The 17,862-nt window shown below is 45.4% G+C and overlaps 1 long non-coding RNA gene across 1 annotated transcript in view; it reads left to right on the top strand.

Annotated features, from left to right (window-relative positions):
- The window catches only part of LOC136619714 (uncharacterized), a 28,400-nt gene extending 10,864 nt beyond the window's left edge, over window positions 1–17,536 (top strand). Inside the window, exons 2-3 of the long non-coding RNA XR_010791006.1 lie at window positions 6,824–6,971; window positions 17,353–17,536. This is a non-coding gene — a long non-coding RNA (uncharacterized lncRNA). The remainder of the gene's footprint in view (window positions 1–6,823; window positions 6,972–17,352) is intronic.
- Window positions 17,537–17,862: the final 326 nt, after the last annotated feature.

Raw genomic sequence — 17,862 nt, 5'->3', positions numbered from 1 at the left:
TGGGCATGGAGGCTCTAGTACCCTGTTGTACCACCTCTAGCTTGGATACAAGATGTAATACGGGAGGGCATGGAGACTTTAGTACCCTGTTGTACCACCTCTAACTTGGATACAAGATGTGATACAGGCAGGCATGGAGGCTCTTTTACCCTGTTGTACCACCTCTAGCTTGAATAGAAGATGTGATACAGGTAATCATGGATGCTCTAGTAGCCTGTTGTACCACCTAGCTTGGATACAAGATGTGATATAATCGGGTATGGAGGCTCTAGTACCCTGTTTTACCACCTCTAGCTTGGATACAAGATGTGATACAGGTAATCATGGATGCTCTAGTAGCCTGTTGTATTGCCTCTATCTTGGATACAACATGTGATACGGGTGGGCATGGAGGCTTTAGTACCATGTTGTACTACCTAGCTTGGATACAAGATGTGATACGGATGGGCATGGAGGCTCTAGTACCCTGAATTACCACCTCTAGCTTGGATACAAGACGTGATATGGGCAATCATGGATGCTCTAGTACCCTGTTGGGCCCCCTCTAGCTTGGATACAGGATGTGATACTGGTGGGCATGGAGCCTCTAGAACCCTGTTGCGCCACCTCTACTTTGGATACAAGAGGTGATACGGGTGGGCATGGAAGCTCTAGTACCCTGTTGGGCCCCCTCTAGCTTGGATACAGGATGTGATACCGGTGGGCATGGAAGCTCTAGAACCCTCTTGCGCCACCTCTACTTTGGATACAAGATGTGATACAGGCGGACATGGAAGCTCTAGTACCGTGTTGTACCACCTCTAGCTTGGATACAAGATGTGATATGGGTGGGCATGGAGGCTCTAGTACCCTGTTGGACCGCCTCTAGCTTGGATACAAGATGTGATACAGGCGGACATGGAAGCTCTAGTACCCTGTTGGGCCACCTCTAACTTGGACACAAGATGTGATACGGGTGGGCATGGAAGCTCTAGTACCCTGTTGGGCCCCCTCTAGCTTGGATACAGGATGTGATACTGGTGGGCATGGAGCCTCTAGAACCCTGTTGCGCCACCTCTACTTTGGATACAAGATGTGATACAGGTGGGCATGGAAGCTCTAGTACCGTGTTGTACCGCCTCTAGCTTGGATACAAGATTTGATACGGGCGGGCATGGAGACTCTATTACACTGTTGTACCATTTCTAGCTTGGATATAAGATGTGATACTGGCGGGCATGGAGGCTCTAATATTCTGTTGGGCCACCTCTACCTTTGATACAAGATGTGATAGGGGCAGGCATGGAGGCATGCAGCTTCTGTATGACATCCTGCGGCATATCGCTCCACATTTGCTGTAACTGAGCCTCTGGATCATGCAAATTCATAGGCAGTGGAAGTTAGTGTCCTAGATTGTCCCATACATGCTCTATTGGTGATACATCTGGCCACCAGGCAGGCCATGGAAGTGTGACAATGTTGTGGGGTCTTGTGTGTGCGGCCGGGCATTATCCTGCTGGAAGCCAACACATGTGGCTGCAGGATGTCCTGACCATATCACTGAGCTGTCATTGTCCCTCGTACCACTAGTAGGGATGACCGACTGTTGTATGTGATGGCCCCCAGATTATCCTACCAGCAGGGGGCAGTGTGCCGCCCCACAGCAAAGGCAGGAGTGAGGCGCTCTCCCCGAGGTCTCCAGACACGAACACAGCAGTCGTCAACGACCAAACTAAACCTGGATTCATTACTGAAGACGACCCGGCTCCACTCTACAGCCTTCTCTCAGACTCTGGTAACGGGGCGAAATCTTTTCTCTGTGTCGTAGAGGCATCCAGTGGTCAACAAGCTCTACACTAGAGGAAGAAGAGGTCACTACACACAAGGAGCCTCCGAGAGCCTTTTTTAGGCCAAGGGGGGAACCACTATTAGGGCCTCAGATGACAAGACCGTTCATCTAATCACCACAACTCTAATCATTTACATATCTGCCTTAGGGCTCTTGCACACTTGTGTTTTTCTTGCGCGTTTTTTTTATGTGATATCTTTGCGTGTTTTTTAACGCAAATGTCAATGGGATTTTCTAATGTTAAAACTGCATCGCACAAAAACCCCAAGTTTGTGCTTTGCGATTTTTGGGCGATGCGTTTTTTAACATTAGAAAGTCCCATTGACATTCGCATGAAAAACAATGCGCGAGAAAACCGCAAGTGTGGAAGAGCCCTTGGATGTAACTGTATGCGAAGTTTTGCAGCAAAACAACACCTTTTTTCCAGGGGCGGAAGTTTTTTGACAAAGAGCGTAAAAAAGTATGTTTTCTTTAATCAAAAGTGCAATGTAAGCGAAGGCTTAAAGGGGTTTGGTCATTAAAAAACAAAATTATCTAAACTTACCTATTCCTTCCCTGCCTGTCTCTTTATCACATCTTCTTCTGGTCGAGCTTCTCCACTGCCCCAGGTCAGCTCACTGCAGGCTGGGCCCAGCTTGTTATGAAGGCTGCTCATCACAAACTCCTTCCTACTGGGTCAGTGAAGGTCACATCCCGGTGCTGTAGCTTCACTGCCTAGGAAGGAATTGTAATCTATTTCAGAGACAGCTCACATGAGCAATCTCTGAAGAAGATAGGCAGTCCTCCTGCCGACCTGTGAGCTGTCACATAATGTACATTGGAAGACTGCCAACCAAATGTATGTAACCTCACAGGAAGGAGAAGAATCAGGCAGCTGGAGGTGATGTGACCCCTTGGACTGCAGGAGACAGGAGAATATAAGGGAGGTGAAGATCTGGTAAGTAGAATGATGGGGGAGGAATAGATAAGTATAGCATTTTTCTTTTTTAATGACAGAACCCCTTTAACAAACTGTATTCACTTACAGTGGAATCCGCAGCAGAACCAAGTAATGTTGTAGATTTCCAATGCTATTGAATGTTCTCGGTGTTGCTGAAAGCAGCATATTTTCACTGCATAGTTCATTTATTGCAATGCAATGAGTGAAATCTGTGGTTGAAATCCACTTCTAAATCTGCTACATAGTGATTTGATAGCTTATATAAGGATTTGGAATACTTAGTAATCCAAAGCATTATTGCCCAATAGTTACATTGAGAGGAAATCTATTAGCCCCCTGCTCTGTCAAACTCCTTAGGTGCTGTGGTTGCAATTGACCACAGCACTTGAGAGGTTAAACAGCCAGGCTTGTAGTTATCTCCAATCCCAGATGTTAGATCAGGATGTCGACTATATTATACAGCCAGCACCAAGAAGTAATTACTGGGGTCTATTAATATGGTGGTTCACACAGGGGTGGACATACAAACTTCACAGTGGTCTAGAGGAGGAGGAAGACCAACTTAGTTGACTGGTGATAAAAAAAATCATTTGAACTGCAGTAGGGCACAGGACCAAATGGGCAGCACTGTTACAAGCATTTACTTTTACTCATGGAGAGGTTCTGGTCACCAGATGCTCTGTGCACAGCTTATCCCAACTCCTTTCTGTCTCCTGCGCTGAGTATAGTGTGTGCAGGAGATAGGGGAGGAGTCAGAGGGTAGCAAATACACTGGGGGAGTGAGGGGCCTGCACCAGAGACTGTTAAAAGAAGCTCAATTAGTTTGCTTCTGTGCCATTTAGTTACAGCAACTACACAGGGGCCTTCACCGGCCACTGATGAATTGCTCATCTTGCCGCAAGTAATCCCTCCTGCCTTCGTTATGTAACATCACTCACCAAACTCAGCTGAACAGGGAAGGGGACGTCTGTGTACCGTCTTCTGTCAGCCAATCACAGACAGACTCTGCCTTCTGAGCACCTCTGTGATTGGCTGACACTTGAAGGTTCACAAGCATCTATGTAGCTCCGGAATTCCAGCCATCAGCAGCTCTAGGAGGGGTGGTCAGGGGCAGCTGGCTGGCAACAATAGGGGCCTGTATACTGTGGTTGGCCCCAGAGCCTTGTCAGAACCCTCACCATTGTTAATAAATATTAATTTATGCTCTTTAACTGCTTTCTGTATTTGTATCTCCTGGACGTCCACAGCAGCAACACCAATAGGGATTTCATCCTCCTGGACAGTATCAATTAACTAAGTTATTAGACCCCCTGTATAGCATATCAGTCAGTCACATTGTGCTGGGAAGAGTTTTTTCTCTTACTTTCTGGTGAAGAACTTTTGATACAAAGGTTTACTATCTCTGACCCAATCCCAAAATTGGATCTTTGTGGTGTTCTAGACTGGCCATGTTACCCCCCCCCCCCCCCCCCCCCCCGTCCTTTCTTGTAGGAGGTTGACCTTACGCAGCCATCACTCAAGGTCTGCTTCCTAGCAGCTGTAACTTCACTAAGGTGTATTGGTGAGATCCAAGCATTGGGGGCCTTTTGAGCCTTCAGGATCGTTTTCTTTCAGGTTTTATCCATAAAGTGTCTTCACTACAAAACATAAACCAGCACATTCAGCTGCCTGTTTTCTACCCAGATTCCTCTGCATTAGTCGAAATAAGACTTCATGCCTTGGATGGTGGTAGAGCTTTGGAGGTCCATGTGGAACACACTAAGGAATTTAGGAGATTGAAGCATTTTTTCTTTCTCATCATGGGAGAAGTAGAGGTCAGAAGGACTCTAAGGCAACTCTGTCCAAATATCTAAGTGAAGAGATTACCACCTGTGATACCCAAGCAAGTCTTCAGACCCCGCAGCCTACTGAAGTCCATTCCACTTGCCACATCTCGAGCTGAAAAAAAACACGTTCCACTTGACAAAATCTGCAGGACCCTTCCATAGATTACACCTCCTTTATTTGTTAACCATTACAGACTAGACATCAGAAGAGCTCGAGAGGCCATGTTTGGTCAAGCCTTATTAGAATCTGCGGTTACTAGTAACTCACCTTGCCAAGGTTAATTGCCAAATCCCCATTGGTGCTGTTGCTATGGACGTCAAGGAAAGTTTAATTTCTGCTCATCATAAATTTTCTTTCCTTTAGTCCAAGCAGCAGCACAGCTTTTCCTCCCAAATGTGTTTTTAGTTCAGCAGACCCCGAGTCTTGTCTATTACTTGATAGTACACAATGTGACTGGCTGACATGGGGCCTAATTAGTTAATTGACACTATCTGTCCTGCTTTCCAGGAGGATGAAATCTCCATTGGTGCTGCTTGGACTAAAGGGAAGAGAATTTAAGGTGAGTAGAAATGACACTTTCTTCAACATCAAATCTGTAAAACTCTACCAAATTAGCCCCTTTAAAGGGGTTGTCTGGTTGTAAACCGTTAATGGCCTATCCCCCGGAAAATTAGTAGATTGGCAGAGGTCTATTGCCTGGGACCCTCTGCTGATCAGCTGTTTGCTACTGAACTGATTTATGTAGGAAGCAGACAGCTCCATTCCTACTGTAGTGGCTAAACTTGATGCTGCAGGCAAAGTTCATTCATTTCAACAGGAACTTGGCTACACTACTTGACTTACTACAGTAAGAATGGAGCTATCTAAAATTTCTAAAAACCTGGTACTACTGGATAGAATTTTAGAACTCTGAAGAGTACAAGATACTATATAGTTCCTGAGCTTTGTATTGTTTCTTCCCCTGCTATACGTAGTCTTCCATATGTGTTTTTTCCCTTGTGTCATGTGTTTATGTGAAAAAGTCCGAATGTCTGTGCGCTGAGTTCCAGTCCAGTGATCTGATGCAGGAAAGAATATGTTTAAGCGTTAAGATGTAGAGAGTATAGACATGGGAGATAACGAAAAATTTGATGTCTTCTGGTCAGAAATGTTTTAACTTTTCAGGGTTCTTTAGTTATTTATGGAATTGCTTTACTTGTGGAACAGATACTGGAAATATTACAGTATGTACGTTGTTGCTGCAGAAATGCAGTAAAATGTTGTTGTATGGAAATTGAAAATGATAAAATAAAGAATTAAAAAAAAAGAATGGAGCTGTCTGCTTCCTTCAGAATTCAGTTCAGAACCTGAGTGCAGCAGCCCAGCAAACAGCTGATCAGCAAGGAACTCATGCAACACACCTCTGTCAATCTGCTACTGACAACATATCCTGAGGATAGGCCATCAATAGTTTAAAAACAGACAACCCCTTTAAGCTTACACTCACAGTGATATGAGCTCCAAGGTTATGTCCGCTCTCCTCAGAAAGAGCCAAGACCTATCATTCATCTATGTAATCAAGATCCACTCTGGTAATATAGTTTCAGACAGTGACAATATAACTGTTCTTGACCTTCTATAATTCCTGCTACAGGCTTTTTATCCTACAGATTTTTTAGACTTATAACTTTAAAATTAAGTATTTAAAATCTAAAGTCTTAAATGTCTCAAGACGCTCAGAGCACTCAAATGGTTGCCACATTTCAGTGGCCAATAAACAATATTAAGAATCTGGTCCTGGAGATAGGTCACCATTAGTTTAGTGTTGGACGCCCCTTTAACAAAAAGATAAAGATACCAGGAGAAAGAAAGGGGTTAAATATTGCAGTGAGGTAACTAGTGACACAAGGGGAGAGAGAGACTAGAAGAGGTGTAAGGGATCAAAACTGCTTGGTGACTAGGAAATCAGGATGATGCGAGTGAACTTGAGGAGGTGTGGGGGGGGGGGGCAAAGGAGATGTGGGAAGGATGGGGATCAAATGGGAAGAGGACTAGAGGAGGGAAGATGAGGGGGGGGAGGATTAAAAGTGAGCCTCTCCTGTCCATGTGGCTGATGTTCATCCAAAAGAAGCTGGGCTGCAATACCAGCCATGGCCATGGTCAGCAAGGGGGCTTTGTCTCTGCCACTTTAAGGGTCCTTATATAGTCATAATTATCTCCAGTGTTTCATTGTCATTTCCATTTCTTAGGTTACCTAAAGGGACTCTCCTAAGGAGCTGGCTCACCAAATCCCGTCCCCGGCTTCTTCTCTTCATTGCTGGCTTAAAAAGACCTCATGTCACCCTTATGAGGAGGAAGAGGATGAAACGCACCAAAGTTGCAAAGGCCACGTAAGCGGTAAATAGAGTAAAGGGGGGGATGAGAGTCTGGGGGAGAAACAGCGGACACATCAAAGCATCTCCACCAATTTTTATCAGGTTCTTACAGGACCAGAACTAACGCAGAATATCGTGTGGTTCACATCAGCTCCATCGTTCAGCACTGATGAATACCACATCAGTTTGGGATGGGGGGCAGACAGAATCCAGATCATACGCTGACCTTCATGCTATAACAGTCCTCTTATCCCCCAGCAGTAGATCTGGATTCTTTTCAGAAAGATGAGACCCCACACCCCTGTAGTAATCTGTTATGGGATCCAAAATGTTGGATTTGTTTAGACCATAAAAATTGGTGATCAAGGATGAACAGACACGTGAAGCTACGACTCTGTTCCCACAATGCCACCAACTTAGTAATTATTCTTTGTTATCAACCACATAACTGCCCACACTCGCCAAGGAGTAGTATATATCCAGTACACCACCCTAGTATTTGTGTTATATCAATAACCAGGGCAGTCAATAATGGGGGGCCCTATATGATTCTTGGGGTCTTGTACAAAAGGTTTCTGGTGATCCAGTAGGTCCTCAGGGTCTTGTACATATGCTTCCTGGTGGTCCACTGGGTCCTTGGGGATCTTGTAATACACTTCCTAGTGGTCCACTGGGTCCTTTGGGTTTTCTAATAAATTTGTGGTAGTCCAGTGGGTCGTTGTACATATCCTTCCTGGTAGTCCAGTAGGTCCCTTGTGGTCCTATACATATGCATCCTAATCATCCAGTGGGTCTTTGCGGTCTTGGTTTTCTTGGTGGTTCTAATAGTTTAAATGAAATCACACTATTTCCATTTGCTGCAGCCCGCAGTGTAAAGAATGGTGCTTTTTAATTGTGGTTACCATGGCTACATTCTGGAACATGTTAAAAAATCTCTACTAAAAGTTAGTTTTTTATATATATTTTACATCCTCTGCTGGTGAGTGTATGAGGTCTCCACACATAGGAGAGCAGGATCTCTACTTCTCTCTCAGCTGGTAGGTGTAGACTGCTGCTATGAGGTCTCCATACACTGTACACATAGGAGATTAGGATTTCTTCTCTGTCTCTGAGCTGGTGGGTGTAGACTGCTGCTTTGATGTCTCTATACACTCAGCACATAGAGGAACAGGATGTTTGTTTCTGTAACTCTGAGGCGGTGGGTGTAGACTGCTGCTATGATGTCTTCTATACATTGTACATTGAGAAAACGGCAGATTCTGCTTCCTAACACTTTACTCATATACAGAGGAATAACATCAGCATAGAGTACACCAAAGAAGTACTGAGCCTTATAAATGGGATTTCAATAACTGCAAATGACTTACAAGTTAGTTGTAGCAGCTATGTCTGTGTCAATCTCTCTGTAGCCTCTCTTCTCCATGGACTTCTATAGGCAGCATAAGTCATCACCACACTCCTTCAATTTCTGCATACTGTGGTATCTCTGTCTTTTGAGACGGACTTTACTTGACCACAGCCAGTGGGCAGCAAATGAAAGTTTTTTTTCAATAAAATGATATTTCAGGTAAAAAAAAAGTGATTTACACTTTTGTTAGTTGGCACATTGGCGATCATATTAACATAAGTGATCACCACAGACTTGCATCAATGTTAATGTTTTCTGACGGAGAAGTGACCTTTTTGAGATTGACCGTGTTGTACCACCACAGAATGGAGAACCTGGCATTGGGGGAGAAGACAAATGAGTGATCGATAGCGGATTTGTGTCTGTTCCATCTTTGAAGAATGTCCCACTGAAGGGGTTGAGATATAAGTTGAGACCATTTTACTGATGGGAGGCACATAGTTAAGACTGCTAGGACTGACATTGCCTTCCTAAAGGAGATGGTGTGGAAAAGAAAAGATCCATCGCTTGCTGCCTTATTTGATCTTGCTTCACCCAAGGTAGAGAGGACATCTGGATGGGAGAATCCAGAAGAGTGCTCAGAAAAAAAAGACACTGGAAGGTATCAAATTGGATATTTTGTGGCTTATGTTCTACCTCAGGGAGGATACAACTAAACAGACCATTTGTTAATGAAGAACTAGTAGATCCGCTGATTCCAAGATGATCAGAAAGTCATCTAAACATGGTCTTGAAAGAATATTCCTTGTTCTGATGAACGAAGACATTTCCGTCACAAGATTCTTTGCGCCTTCTTTGGGATATTCCAAAGGACAGAACTCTGTACTGAAGATGGACTCGGGAATTGTGAATAGTTAGAGTGACTCTTAACTTTTTGATGAGAAGGGTGTATTGGTAATGGGCTTCCTCCAAAATTACGGACACCATCAAACAATTGGAAAAGAGCTGACTGACTATGGAGGAGATTCTCTCCATCTGGAACTTCAAAAAGTGGTTCAACTTTTTTTACGTTTTGTACTATCCGTGAAAATATCATTTGGTTTACTTTACGAGAAAGAAAGGAGAATAAAATTCTCTCTCACTTTCCTTTAGTGGTACCTGAACCAGTAAAGATTTCTGGATGAGGTACAAGACTTCTGATTCCATGGCCTCTTGTTTGGTAGACTCTTTTAAGAATCTGGTAGAGAGAAACATTCTAGTTATAAAGCTAATTCCACACGGGCGAGCCAATATCGCACTCGCCAACATGCGATTTCCCTGCAGGTTCCAGACGTTTTGTATCAAAAATGTGTCGCATCACTTCGGGGAAATAAGAGATCCTCCGGTGCAGCTAATAGCACACAGTGCGATACTTTGCGGCCCCATTGAACACAATAGGTGATGCAATGCGAGGGCACGCCCAATGATAGGGCATGCCACATTTTTTTGCGATGCAGGGAAAAAAAGAAATCGCTCATGTGTATGACCCCATTCAAAATAATGGGGTTCATATTCATGCGAGATTCTTGGCCATGTGAAACCGGCCTTAACCATCTCTTATGGTGTTTAGGATCCAAGCGTTTGATGAGATGTTTTCTCAGGCCTGAAAATATAGAGACAATTGGCTCCTACTAAAACTTTGGCATCATTGCTGAGACCACTTATTTCTGAAGGCTAAAGCAGAAAACATTTTTTGGTGAATTTACATTTTCTGAAATGTGAATTCCTTTTTTCCTATTCCTGTTAAGTCTAAGTAGATGAAAGGACTTCACTTGATTGCCTACCCTTGTGGGGGGAAAAGGCCTTCTTTTTGTCAGAAACTTTTTCAGGGGGCTCCTCCAGATCAAACGGACAATCCCCCAAGCAGGGAACAGCACATAGTCTGCTTTTAGATGCAACATCCCCACATTCCATGTTTTTGACCGCAGCATCCTTCAGGCATTGTTGAAGAGATCAGTAGTTCTAGCAGAAAGCCTAACTGAATTAACTGAAACATCCGCTTCAAAATCAGGATCTTCACAGCCGGTGGGAAAGTAGGATAATATCTACTCTCTGAGAGTCTTATCTTTAATGTGATTCTCTTAACTTAGTAAATCAGACTCGAAGGGTGGCTTTACATGGGACAACTATCGTCTAAATAGTCACTCGAAATAGTTGAAAAAGCGTACAATTATTGTTCTCTTGTTCAATTTTGCAATTACTAAACTAATTGTTAGGAGCATGTACATGGACTGCAATATGATTCGTCAACTAGTTAAGGGATGTAACATAGTAACATAGTTCGTAAGGCCGAATGAAGACAATTTTCATCTAGTCCAGCCTGTTTATCCTCCTGTATTGTTGATCCAGAGGAAGGCAAAAAACCCCAAGAGCAGAAGCCAATTAGCCCTTTTGGGGGAAAAAATTCCTTCCCGACTCCCTAATGGCAATCAGACTGTTCCCTGGATCAACCCCTAATAGTTCCTACCTGCCTGTATACCCGGATTATTAATTAACCTTAGATTTATAACCTATAATATCCTTCCTCTCCAGAAAGACATCAAGTCCCCTTGGCGAGCATGTATTTGAAATTCTGACCTCTCTCCTCAGTGGTTGTCCAATCCACTGAATGCACATTAACACATGAGCAGTAATCAAGTGAACACTCCCTGCAACAAGAGGCACCAGCATGGAGTATTCCATCGAAGGCCAAACCATTGAGACTGCAACAGTACGTGTATCTTCGTAAACCAAAACCAGCCAGAGACCTAACAGCCAGTGTTCTTTTGAAGACCAGCAGGGACTATTCAGTTGAGGATCACTCACACCTATTTGTGTTTTTGGAAACCAACGAGTGTCAAGCAGAAGAAAAAAATGTTCAAAAAAGGCGGGTGCAATCAGCATTCCGTGGGAGTCGTATGCTGAACAGCAGCACACCTCTCTGCAAAGTTGTTGGCTAGTCGTTGAGAGACACTTGCCAGTTTACACTAAACGATAATCAACCAGTAACTGTTTTTAGGTGAGCTGAGACAAAGTGACTAGTGAACGGATTCTTGCTCATCACCCAACTGGTCACCATGTATACATAGAACAATCGTCACTTGCATTCACTCTATTGAGCGACTATTTGGATGATAGTTGCCACTAGACATAAGTGAGTATACTCGCTAAGGCACATTACTCGATCAGGTAGTGCCTTAGTCGAGTATCTCCCCGCTCGTCTCTAAAGATTCGGGGGCCGGCAGGGGAGAACTGGGAGGAACGGAGGGGAGATCTCCCTCTCCCTCTCTCCTGCTTCCTGCCGCAACTTACCTGTCACCCGCGGCGGCCCCCAAATCTTTAGAGATGAGCGGGGAGATACTCGGCTAAGGCACTACTCGCTCGAGTAATGTGCCTTAGAGAGTATACTCGCTCATCTCTAGTTGCCACGTATAAAGCCACCCTAAGAGAAATGGCTACACGTGTAGCAGCAAAACCCAGCTTGAAAACAGCTGTGGATGTCTCCCATGTCCCTCTCAGAAGATGAGTTCTACAATCCATGGGATCTGGAAGAAAACCCAAATCTTCAAAGGGCAGGGCATTACTTCTTAACATTTCAGCTACGGGAACATCTGCCTGAGGAGCCATATCCCAGGTTTTAGACTTTACTCTTCAAAGCAATACTTTCCTATGTGGATTCCTCCACGAAGGCTCCTAACGTTCTTATGAATAGGAAATGTTCTTAAGACTCCTACGACCTAAACCCTCAAGCACAGAATACTGTATAGATATAGGTTTATGTATTTTGCTTATTTGTAGCACATAAATATTCCACAATGCTGTACAGAGATTGTTAGGATTACAATCTAAATTCCAAATTACTTATGTTTTTGGAGTGTGGTAGAAAACTGGAAAACCACGATAAAAGCATACAAACTTCATCCAGGTGTTGTCCTTGGTCAGATTTAAGGCCAGCTCTGAGCCACCAAAGTTCTTTAGGTTCCTCAAAGTTCATATTGCTCCTACAGACTCAACCAAAGGGTCAGCATTTTCAGCTAGAAAAAACGATTTCCCCCCACATCATCTTCATCAGAGGACGCATCATCCAGGAAATAGAGTTCACCCACTTCTTCAGAGGCCTCAGCTTTACTAGAGGAACCCGCTAACCCTGTTTACCTAGAGAAGGTTGCTTGGACCCTTATTTTTTTTCAAGGCTTTTAACTTCTTCTATGACTATTTAATACTTTCTACTCAATAGGTGACTTCTGTTGTCATCATGTTTGTAGGACATAAGGACTTGGGGTGAGAAGGTGATCGCTTTACAGATTGCACAGCCTTTGGACTTAAGAGGTGGCCTTCTTTTAAAACCTCTCTGCAATGCAATAGGATAATATATAATATGTCCTACCTGACAAATAATCATCACCCCCAAGAAGTGCCAGGACTGGAAGATCAAGAGTCACCTTTATTCATATGTCCCACTTCTGTTTCTGACATAATGTTCAAATAGATGGAAAGCCAGGGAGAGAGAAGCTGATACTTCCAGTCTAAATAGACTGTGGCCTGACTGGTGGAGGCTCTAGGGCTGATCGATGCTCTGAAGCCATGTGGCACATCGGCCATTGCTTCCTGAGATATCCACATCATACATTGACCATATTATGGGACCAGGTGTGTTCTACACACTTTCCCAGGGCTGCAACAATGTTCATCTTTGTGGAAAAGACACAAGGCATGAAGATCTCTCTTCCCCAAGGGCACTCCAGTTCAGTTCCAACTCAAAGAGGGAAAGTGAAGCCATGGCTAAGGAGGACACCCCGGTACTAGTGTAGTATGTCTCCACCAGAAGACATGGGTTGGTCAGGCTGAGCTACAGGTAATGCCCAGGTCATGCTCACAGCTGCCGATTGGCTCCTACACACATTCACAGATTCCCACTCCCACCCATGTCCGAGTGAGCTGAGCATCTCCCCCTAGGACCAGTGTGATCTGCAGAGCATTCCCCGTGGACAGGACATCTGTGTGAGAGGGATAGGAGACTACAGCCTGGAAAGGGGCGAGGGGGGGGGGGGGCGGCTTGGATGGCAAGAGCGGGGCCAGCAGGGGAGCGTAGATGTGTAAGCTGTCAGCGGGATGGCCCGGTACACGGGGAGAAAGAAGACTACAGCATGGAGAGGGTGGGGGTGTGCGGCATGGAAGGTGATTGCGGGGCCGGCGGGGAAGCGGAGATGTACGAGCTGTCAGCGGGATAACTGGTACGTGTGAATGGGGAGACGTACGAGATGCACTACATGGTAATCTGTGAAGGTGTGTGCGCGGGAGCCAGTCAGCAGCTGTGGGCGTGACCTGGGCGTTACCTGTAGCTCAGCTCGGCCAACCCATGTCTTTTGGTGGAGGCATACTACACTATTACCAGAGACCCGACATCAGATTAAAGAGAATTAAGCCTCTGAGAAGGAATTTACAGTAAATAAGGGGAACGACAGTCCAAGACAGGTGTATCTTTTAATCTTCTTAGGAGCCCTCCAGCCAGATCCCATTGACAAAATTGTGGAGAGTTGTGTACTACTCCTTCTCAGGTTTCCTGTTCAGTGGTGGGACATCCTCTCCAGGAGAGTTGTCATAGGCGAAGGGGCAAAAAAGTCAACCCAGACAACTATGAAGACAGGTAAAAATGTCCCCAGAATGCCAGACACACAAAGTGATGCAGCAGAGACCCGATGTTTTTAGAGGTGATGTAGATCGATATAGAGAGCTACCTACCCTAAGTATCATGCGTGTCTGTTCAGAGCCTGCTAGCTTGTTATTAGATTGTAAGTCATTTTTATTCGGCCTGAACGATGATGGGAATCTTTTATCATCATCAAATTTTAGAGCTGAGTAATTTTAGAGTAACCCTTCCCTTTTCATATGGCCGTGTTCTCGGTAGCATGAGCCGAAACCAAGAATGGACGCTACAACGAGAAAGTATCATGGAAAGATTTGCATCTCTTCTGTACATTCAATCCATTGATGCCTTGACAGACAGACTTTAATACTCACGTACAGGCGAACTCAGACAGAACTGCAGGACAGAGAGGACTACATACTCATGGACATAAACCAAAGACTGCCAAGCACAAAAAAACACTCACCTGCATACCTAGCCAGATGGAATAACTAGAGCATGTACAAGGTATTCGTTCGTATTTTGGCCAAGATACTTAAGCCCGTGAGCCCACTTCAAGGGTACTCATTGTCTCACAGGTCCCTACTCCAACAAAACAATTAACACCAGGAAACCTGTCTGCATGCTGGGCGATCGTCCAGACAGGGATTCCCCTGTGCTGGAACCTAAGGACCTACCTTGTCTTAGATGATGAATAATCCACAGCAGGTCACAGTTCACACTACACAAAAGGCAAACTGCACAGACATGCAAGAACATGACACTGATCATAATCAAAACATACACTGAACATGTCCGCTCACACCTTATGTCCTGACACACGCACAGACATGAAGGAACATAACACTGTTCACACTGAACAAACAGAGGAAAGACCATCAGCCACAGCAGAGGAGCTGGTATATATGAGCAGCAGACCTGGGGGATTGGCTGGGTAAAGCTGAGCTGCTGGCAAACCATGTAGAACAACAGATCCCAGTCGAACGCTCTAACAGTCTCCTGGTCTAACCTGCAGTATACAGGGGAAGAGTCAGATGATCCACTATATAGAGCTCCTAGAGCGTGTATTTGTGTGACTGATATCTGCTTGTTAACTCTACCCAGCCAGACAAACAAGAGCGAGACCTGGCTAGGTGGTGGTGGGACGGGGCTGTTCAGTACGGCCGGAGGAGGGCAAATAGTATTACAAAGCCAGGGTCAAATAGGAGCATTATTACTAAGTGGGGCCACAGATGGGTGCATTATTGCGAAATGGAGCTATAGAGGGGCACTATCATTAAATGGTGCCACAGGGGGGCCACTGTTAAAAATAGTTTTTTTTGTAGGGGAGGAAGGCCAATGCTGAGTGTTGCTGTGGACTCCCATAAGTGCTATGTATGCCCCTGACCATAGTAGATCATAAGTAGCCCTTGAACAACCCATGCATTTTTATGAAGGGGTTAATGGCTGGCGCTAAAATATGGGAGACTGCTTTTGCTAGCGGGGCCATGCATTATGTTGACAAAAGTATTTGACTCCCACCAATTCTCTGCTGTCAGGTGAAGGGGGTAAGCAAATCAGATGTGTGAGCATTAGGTATAAATGAGAGAATCACACAGGCATATCCCAGTACAGAAACCACCTGATGTAGAGTTGACAGAGAATGGGGTATGGTTGTGGGATAGCACAAAGCACATAATCAGTACGGGACATAGCAGAGCTTTTGGATCTTCCAGTCCATTGTTGGCCATGTTATTCGGAGATGGAGATCATCCGGTGTGTGTGGTGCAGCCACCTTTAGGGAGACCTGATAAACAGAACGTGGACAACGCAACCTTGTACGAGCTGTGAAGGCATCACACACATCGTATGCCCTCGCTCAAGAGGTCTCACAGGTCATTGGAACATCCATCAACACCAGAACCATCAGTAGGGAACTGCATGTGAAGGGTCACCATGAACTGCACACATCATCACAGCAGTAAATGTACAGCGGCGCCTGCGATGGGGCTTCGAAAGTTGTTCTTGGACTGTCAATGAATGGAAACAAGTGTTGTGGACAGCTGAATCACAATACTTCATCTTCCGATCGGGTGGCCGCACATAGATGGCGTGGTTGGCTGGGGAGCGTTTCTAAGCGACTGCATAGTCTCAGGAGTGAAGTTTGGAGAAGGTTCTGTTATGGCGTGGGGGGTTCTGCTGAGAATAACTACTGTGTTTCCCTGAAAATAAGCGTCCAGGTCCCTCCTGCTACTCTCCGGCGTTCCAGGAGGTTTACTTGCAGTTCTCAGCGCCGACAGAACATTGCTTGCTGGTAACAGGGTTTGTAAACCCCGCCTCCAGCAAGCGATTGGTCTGATTGGTTGTTGAGCACCACGGCTCAGCCAATCACAGTCATTCATTAGCAGCAAGCGATGTTCTGTGAGCACTGAGAACTGCAAGCAAACTTGACGGAAAGCAACGGGAGGGACCTAGACGGCGCCTGCTAGGTAAGTATTTCTTTTTTTTTCTTTTTAACGTAGTGTAATCTAAGGCTTATTTTCAAGGTAGAGCTTATATTCCAAGCCCCCCTTCCCCCCTGAAAATCAGGGTAGGGACTATTTTAGGGGTAGGTGTTACTTTCAGGGAAACACGGTAGGGCCATTGGTCGTAGTGAAATCTACCTTCCACACCACTGGGGACAGAGCCATTCCGGACCATATGGCATCGCCTACCCTGTGGCAATACTTTAGTACAGCTCCGTGTCTCTACCAACATGACCGAGCCCCATGCCATACGGCACACAGTGTTGAGGCTTGGTTTGAGGAGAACATCTGCCAACTTCATTAGCCAACCCAAAGTCTGGATCTCAGTCCTATTGAGCATCTTTGGTTGGAACGAGAACGTTGTATCCGTGTGCGCCCATCATCCCCCGCATCACTATCTGGAGCTCTCCTTGAGCAATGGAGACAAATCCCTGCACACATCAATTGGAATTTGGTGGAAAGCGGCCAAGGAGGGTTACTGCATCCATTGAGGCCAAAGGTGGCCCAACACTGTATTGAAAAAGGTGGATGAAACCTTCTCCGTGCGTCCCAATACTTTTGTCAACATAGTGTACATTTCCATGCGGTAAAAGCACATGGCGGACTAAGCCATGCCCCAAAACCACACCAGTTGGGGCATGGCAATTTTATTTGAAAACCTACTGAGGCCCCAATCAGTATTTGAAAGCCAAAACCAGGAGTGGGTCCAAAATACAGAAAATGCGCAAATCTTCTCTTTCTACCCCCACCTGTAGGATCGGCTCCTGGTTTTGGCTTGCGGATTCCGTAGTGTGAACGGGGCTTTATAGAGAGCGACTATGACTTATGAGTGGTGGGATGTGACGTTACCTTGTGTACGCTCTCAGAGTGCCTTATGTCTTTGCAGAGTAAGTGCCCGATCCCCCCATTTTCCAGAGGAAGTGCTGACCAGGCAAAGGGGAGATGTCTGGAGCTGGCACCAGTCACGAAGACGAGAAGACTAAGGGAATCTGGACGAGGCAACCTGCAGTCTGGACTATTATAAGTGACCAGCCTATGTCTACACCTATAATACAGTCTTATTGTATGTATACTCAGCCTGAGTCATTACTGAGCCCATGAACGGCATGATCTGGTGGGAGGGGCCTCAGGGGGAGAATGCCATGGTGGGGGGGGGGGGCTTCAGGGGAGGATGCCCTGCTGGGAGGGGCCTCAGGGGAAAGATGCCCTGGTGGGAGGGGGAATCAAAAAGTGATTGCTTTAGGCCACATGCACACGAACGGGTCAGATTCCGCATGCAGGAGCCCGCAGCGGAATCTGACCCTGACCGCTGCCAGTGTCCTCTCGTACCTGTCATTTCTCTTCTTTTATCTGTACTGCGGTTGGCTATGGCGTTCCGCCGTCAGACATGCGTAGT

The sequence above is a fragment of the Eleutherodactylus coqui genome, chromosome 3 (genome assembly GCF_035609145.1).
Source record: "Eleutherodactylus coqui strain aEleCoq1 chromosome 3, aEleCoq1.hap1, whole genome shotgun sequence".
Taxonomy (NCBI): domain Eukaryota; kingdom Metazoa; phylum Chordata; class Amphibia; order Anura; family Eleutherodactylidae; genus Eleutherodactylus; species Eleutherodactylus coqui.
The sequence above is the reverse complement of the archived record's forward strand: the minus strand, read 5'-3'. Positions and strand labels throughout refer to the sequence as shown.